This window comes from Neophocaena asiaeorientalis, unplaced genomic scaffold (genome assembly GCF_003031525.2).
Source record: "Neophocaena asiaeorientalis asiaeorientalis breed wild unplaced genomic scaffold, Neophocaena_asiaeorientalis_V1.1 scaffold7, whole genome shotgun sequence".
In the NCBI taxonomy this organism is placed as follows: Eukaryota; Metazoa; Chordata; class Mammalia; order Artiodactyla; family Phocoenidae; genus Neophocaena; species Neophocaena asiaeorientalis.
In genome coordinates, this window is record NW_020185337.1 from 10,125,840 (window position 1) to 10,133,051 (window position 7,212).

General features: G+C 40.7%; 1 pseudogene; it reads right to left on the minus strand.

Moving 5' to 3' along the window:
* Positions 1-5,820: 5,820 nt before the first annotated feature.
* On the minus strand, positions 5,821-6,721 carry LOC112393692 (heterogeneous nuclear ribonucleoproteins A2/B1 pseudogene; annotated as a pseudogene).
* Between the last annotated feature and the right edge of the window lie 491 nt (positions 6,722-7,212).

A 7,212-nucleotide genomic window follows, 5' to 3' on the forward strand; every position in this document is an offset into this window, starting at 1 on the left:
GAGGAGGTGGACTTTGAGAGCAAGATTTTTATGATTTTTTTCCCCTTTTCCTCTTTTGGTGAGTGTGTATGTGTATGCTTCTGTGTGAAATTTTGGCTGTATAGCTTTGCTTCCACCATTTGCCCTAGGGTTCTATCCATCTGGGGGGTTTTTTGTTTTTTTTCCTTAAATTTTTTTCTTTTTTTTAAAAAATTTGGCGGTACACGGGCCTCTCACCATTGTGGCCTCTCCCGTTGTGGAGCACAGGCTCCAGATGCGCAGGCTCAGTGGCCATGGCTCACGGCTCATGGCTCCGCAGCATGTGGGATCCTCCCAGACCTGGGCACGAACCCGTGTCCCCTGCATCAGCAGGTGGACTCTCAACCACTGTGCCACCAGGGAAGCCCTCTATGGAATATTTATAGTAAAACTCATTCTCAAGGAGATAGGAAATATGAACAGACCAATCACCAGCACTGAAATTGAAACTGTGATTAAAAATCTTCCAACAAAGAAAAGCCCAGGACCAGATGGCTTCACAGGCGAATAGGGAAGCAGCCGCATAGCACAGGAAGATCAGCTCGGTACTTTGTGACCGCCTGGAGGGGTGGGATAGGGAGGGTCGGAGGGAGGGAGACGCAAGAGGGAAGAGATATGGGAACATATGTATATGTATAACTGATTCACTTTGTTATAAAGCAGAAACTAACACACCATTGTAAAGCAATTATACTCCAATAAAGATGTAAAAAAAAAAAATTCAAGCCTTAAGTCATGTATTTTTAATATGTGTGAAGAAATGGGACCTACGCTTAAAGCTTTTCTTTTTGTGATTGTTCTTGTTGTTGAGATATAAGTGACATATAATATATTAGTTTCAGATGTACAACATAGTAATGATTTAATATTTTTATATATTGCTAAATGAGCACCACGATAAGTCATAACATCCATCACCACACAGAGCTACAATTATTTTTTCTTATGACGAGACTTTTAAGATCTACTCTCTTACCAACTTTTAAAGCACTTCTGCTGCATATAGAAGTACAATGTTGATCTCAAGCGAAAGCTCTTGGGCCATTGTTTGAGTTGTGATCTGAAATAGCTGCTCTTTGCATGGAAATCTTTTTTACTTGAAAGACCAACTAACAATCCTGATTGTGATTATTCAGACTTGGGTGTTGGCAGATACTTTCCCAAAAACGAACAATGTAAGCCTCTTACTTTAAGGAAAACAACTAATTGTATCTGTTGCCAGTGATTGATTTTAAGCTTTCAACAAAAATTAGCAGTTTGAAAACTCATACCCAGCACTGAGGTTGACAGTTTCAAAATACTGAAAGGCTTTTTTATGGGATCTGTGGTGATATTAATGAATGTGATTTCATCATATTGAATAATAAAATATGTTAACATTTGGAAAATATGCATAGCTCAGTGAACCAATATTTTCCAACTAACCAATGCATGATGTTATAAAACCAAACATGGTTAAAACATTGTCACATTGCAAGATAGACAAAAGGATTCAAATGCAATAGCCCACAGAAAGTTCACTGATACAGCTTCAGATTCCACATTGCAACTAACATTTAAGAATTACCACTTGCCTAGTTGTGGTGTAATATCAAAAAAGATTACTCATAATGACCTTTTTAAGGCTGTTAAAACAGCCTTCCCAAACTACATATCCATACATACTTCAACCAAAGTAACATATTGCAACAGATTGAATTGAGGAGATATGAAAACCCAACTGTCATGTACTAAGTACAAGAAATTTCAAAAATGTGAAACAATGCCACTCTTCTCACTGATTTTTTTATTTTAAAAAAGATGAATAGGGCTTCCCTGGTGGCGCAGTGGTTGAGAGTCCACCTGCCGATGCAGGGGGCACGGGTTCGTGCCCCGGTCCGGGAAGATCCCATATGCCGCGGAACGGCTGGGCCTGTGAGCCATGGCCATTGAGCCTGCGCGTCCGGAGCCTGTGCTCCGCAACGGGAGAGGCCACAACAGTGAGAGGCCCGCGTACCGCAAAAAAAAAAATTAAATAAAAAAAAAAATTTTTTTTAATAAAAAAGATGAATAATTTCAGTAAAAATGTGATTTACATTACACGTAACTGGTTTATTATTTTAGAATCTTAAATGAGTCCAGTTTCTCAGCCTTGATTTCTAAATGGTAATACTGATAGATATAAGCCATGTAAGCAACAACTCTTTAAAAATCTAAATAATTTTTAGAAGAGTAAAGTAGCCCTGAGACCAAAAAGTTTGAAACTACTCACCTAGGTGTCACCAAATATTCAGATATTTAAATATAAAATATTCACAAACTAAACTATTCACTCCAGATACATAAAGTGGCCACGTTTGAAATTTGCACACTCCCTTCACTGATCTTTGATGGAGTTCCTCCCATGCCAAGAGGCTCTTTCGGTCCTTTTGCTGTGATCCTCCTCTAAAGGCACAATTACAACTGTCAGGACTACAAAGACCCTTCAAAACACATCATGTCACCTCAACATCCTCTACCATACAAAATTAGATATAGAAGTAAATTTGGGAGGTAGACTGAAGAAAAAGAAGAAATCAAACTCACAAGCCAAAATAGTGGGTCTCTCAAATTAATTTGCTTCACATAAATTCTCCTTAAAATTATTTATGGATACAAATAAAATATAATAACTTGCAATCTAATATACTGGAAGTTGTATCCACATTGAAAAAGAAAGGAAGCAAAGAGCTTCCCTCCACAGCCTGTCCCTTGATCTCTGGGAACACTGGCCACCCAGAGATGACTGATCCCAAAGGACTCAGCAAATTCCTGCAGTTCATTCTCAGGCCCTCCCCAGCTTCAGAGGATGGCCTTCTGCGCTGCAGAGCTAATGCACGTCACACCTAAAGCTGCAGCAAGCACAGCTCCAGAATTAAGCCACGATAATTATTCAGTGGTGTTTTCTGGCATTCTTTCAAAACAGACAACTTGGAAAACCAGTCTTTTACTGCAGGCCAGAATATATTTCTAAAGTAATCATTTCAGACCTTTGCAGTGATACGTATACTTCCCTCTCTTAGGTAAATAGATGTGCACCGATAGTGCAATTGCAAAACAATCCAGGCCAAAATAATCCATATGCACCTGAAATAGTCAGATAATTGAGACTAAGTAGGGAATTGTTCTAGGGGTTTTATTTGTTTGGGGAACTAGGGTTGGGAGATAACTTGAAACATCTGGAAAGTGGCCTAATTCTGTGATTTATTTTCTGTAAACTGAGATTGTGAGATGCTATCCTTTCTACCCAGATGATCAATGAAAGGGAAATTCTCAAACTTTTTTGAGATTTGGGGGAGAAACATAAAAAAATAGAGTAAGAGATGAAAAGAAGCCTCAGCAGCTTCTGAGCAGCAGATTCTCTCTCATTTAGTTTATAAAGTGTTAAAGTCACCTTAAACGAAATACAACATAAATGTTCCCTCTCCCTTTCCCTTACATTAGGTTACATAACTAGCCAACTGAACTTTGTGATGGTTGGGTGTTTGGGGCTATCTCAAACAGCAAAACTGTTCAGTCTTATGACCCAATTCAGTTATCAGGGGAGCTCTAAGCTCCAAACTGACTGCGGCATTACATCTATTATTAAAGAAGATTTTTCTAAAAACAGATTCCATTGTTAGAAGCTTTGTTACCAGAAGTTAAAATCAAAGAAGCATTCTGGATCATGGGGTGCAAACATAATTAAATACTAATTTAATTTATGTTAAAAACATACCAACTGGTTATGAAGACCATGCCAGGATGTATAAAAAGCATAAACAAGAATAAGTAAAACGAGCAAGACTAAAAATAAAATTATTTTATATTTGTTGACAGTTTTTAAAACTATGCTTAGGGAAAAAACAGAAAGGAAATTTTTTTTGAGCATTTATCTTTAGTTTTTAATTACTCTGCACAAGAATTTTATATATTAAGGACAGTAATCCTTTACCAGATATTTGTTAATAATTAATAAATTGGTAAAATATTTAATAAGCAGAATAGAAAATCATCAGTTTCAGAAAGGAATTATTATATACACAAAACGAACATTATTTTAATTAGGATGGTGAACATCTTTTTTTAAATCTTTTCTCTGTTTTTCAAGTTTTTTGTTATTGTGTTGGTATTAGTTTCAAATTTTAGAAAAGTAATTGCAATAAGTCTGAAAAAATATGCCTTTGGAATAAGAGTTATTGAGGTTAAGAGATAAGATTGACTTGAATTTAGGTCAGGGAAGAAGGAAAAGGGCATCTGTCAGGACAGTAGCTGGTGGTGGCAGAGACGGAGCAGCTCTGGGTTGAACTCCAGGTCTCAAAGAAGCAGGTGACAATGACCCCTTACTCCTCCATCCTTGAAGCTCCTGGAAACAACCCTCCCTTGGACTCTGTTTGGGTGCCTCCTGATTCATTCTATCCAAGGACCCAAGGAATCTTTGGAGAGAAAAAGGGACAGGGGTCACCACTCATACTGAAACCTCACCTTTTAAAAGCCTGAACTCGGGATGTCCCTGGGACTGATTTCAGTCCTACCCAGCCTCTGCCAACATTAACCAATGTCTCTCTTTCCACTAACTGGAACCATCAACAGACAGTTTATGTTACAATGTGGCACCATCCAGAGGGGAAATAAGTGGATACAAGAAGGGAAAGGTGGAGCCTATAAAGACAATTTTCCCAGCATTCACAATTATACCTGAGGGCAGTCCCGTTCCCCCACTTGTGTAGGGTGTTTGAATGGAAGTTGCGTGCTGCGGCCATTCTGGCTAGCCCTGTTCAGCCAGACATCCACAATGAGGCAGTCCAAGGCTAAATTATGTGTATTTTAAGATTCACACATTTCCAGGCATGTCTAGAGGACACACCACAGCAGGATTTGCATGAAGCACACAGGAACAAATGGAAATAACTCATCCGAAAGGAAGAGTTGTTCTGGAACACAAACGACCCAGTCTGGATGCCGTAATCTCAGAAGGAAAAGGAATTATTAGCAGCAGAACGTGATATTGGGGTCTGAGACTGCCTGCCCTCTAGCAATGAACTCATGATTTGAGTCCTGGGGAGAAGGAACTTCAGGTGATGCTGAAATATATAAAACCTCCAAAAGAAGAAAACAACAACAAGAAAACCCTCTAAGAGCACAGGGCAGCTCTACTGTAGGGCCTTTGACCTGGGAGCAGGGGAAGCTTCTCCCTTTTTATTTTTACTTATTTATTTATTCCTTTAGAAGTCTTTATTAGATCATAAATGTACAACAGCTTCTGAAGTCTACACAGGCACTTCAGTTTTTAAAAGGAATACATGTAACATTATGTCTCATTACACCATGATCCTGGATAACAGCTTTTCAAAACTTTGTGAGAAAAATCTTGAAAAAGGTTTCACATGTCACCTGACACTTACACATTTTAACATTATCAAAGAAGGTATGTTTCTACACTCTTACAAAGACCACTAGAAAGAAACAGTTAGAAAGCTAAGAAACTGTCTCAAAAGCATTTTTTTTCGCAATCTTTCCTCCATAGTAAGGTAATGTTCTTAAATAATTCAATCCATTCACAAATGGCTCTCTGCATCTGCTCTGATGTCTTCTGCTCTGCCTATTTCTGTATGACTGAGAGTTTCCACGAACTGAAGATGTTCTGTTACCTCTGGGCTCTCATTCTCTCCTATTCATACATCCTCTTCTACTTGCCCATGGCCAACAGAAAGAAACTCGGTATCGGCTGGTCCCTTCATAACCCCCACTTCCTCCACTGACACCTGGACCATAGTTTCCTCCACCGTATAATTCTCGTGCCTGCTACCGACGTTTCCACTTTTCGCTAAGCTTAGTTAGAAGGTTGCTGGTTACGATTTCCGAAAATCATTGTCATTTCCACTTGCACACTTTCCTCCTCCATAGATGCCATACCACCCCCGGGGCTCCCACCCTGGTGGCCAGATCCAGGTACTCCCCCACACCTACTAGAGCCATGACCAAGTCCACCGACCACTCCTGAATCCATCAGATCGTCCTCCAAGTTTCCTTCCTCGTCCTGCTCCAACATTTCCACCACCGCCAGGAGAATCTCCAGCACCGACGTTGCCTCCTCTTCCACCTCTAGAACTGTGGATTTCCTGCATTTGAGGTCGAGACAGGGCCTTTCTTACTTCTGCATGATGACCACTGACGGTATGGTATTTCTGCAGCACAAGCTTATCCACTGGATCACAGCCATCAAAAGTGACAAACCCAAAGCCTCTTTTCTTTCCAGACTCCCCATCAGTAATTATCTCAATGACATCGATTTTTCCATATTTCTCAAAGTAATCTCTAAGATGACGCTTCTCAGTAGCTTCTTCAATTCCACCAACAAACAGCTTCTTCACAGTTAGGAAAGTGCCCCGCTGTCCAGAATCCTCTCTTGGGACAGCAGGTTTGGGGGCAACCGTTTCCTATCAGTGGAATGAGGTGTGGCAGCCTCCACCTCGGCCGTGGATGAGAAAGTTACAAAACCGAATCCTCTTGATCTTTTCCTGGCAGGATCCCTGATGACCACACAGCCTGTAAGTTTTCCCCATTGCTGGTAGTAGTTCCTCAGATTTTCTTCTGTGGTTTCAGAGCTCAAGCCACCAATAAAGAGTTTATGAAATTCTTCTTGTTCCTTCTTCTTCCTCCAGAAAGTAACAGTTTTGAAACTTTCCTCCATCTTGGAGTCCATCGCTTCAGCCATTTTCCTGAAGCTGAGGGAGATGAGGGAGATCTCAGGGGAAGATCACGAATCTGCAACCTGACCCGCCCCGGATCTGAGGTAAGAACGAACCTCCGATGCTCCAGCAACAACACCTTCTAGGAGCACCTCCATGCAGGGCCCGGGGCGCTTGGATAATTCTTGAGCACCTTTCGATTTTCTCCTGAGATGCAGACAGCCTGTAGCTTGCTGGGGAAAGCTGCTTCTCCTCTTTTAAACAGACGATGCCACGTGGTCTACGTGAATAACAGCACAACCACCTGTCACACACCGTTATTCTCCAGGAGCCAGTGACTACCATGGAAGAGTAGCCCCAGCACAGAGACCACAGCATCAGCCATAGGAAAGGAATTCTCTTTACCTCATTGAAGCACAGAACACAGAAGAGACTACCACAAGATCCTTCAGTGTTAGAGAGCAGCCTGACATTGGAAGAGTGGAATACCTTCAGTTAGGGTCAG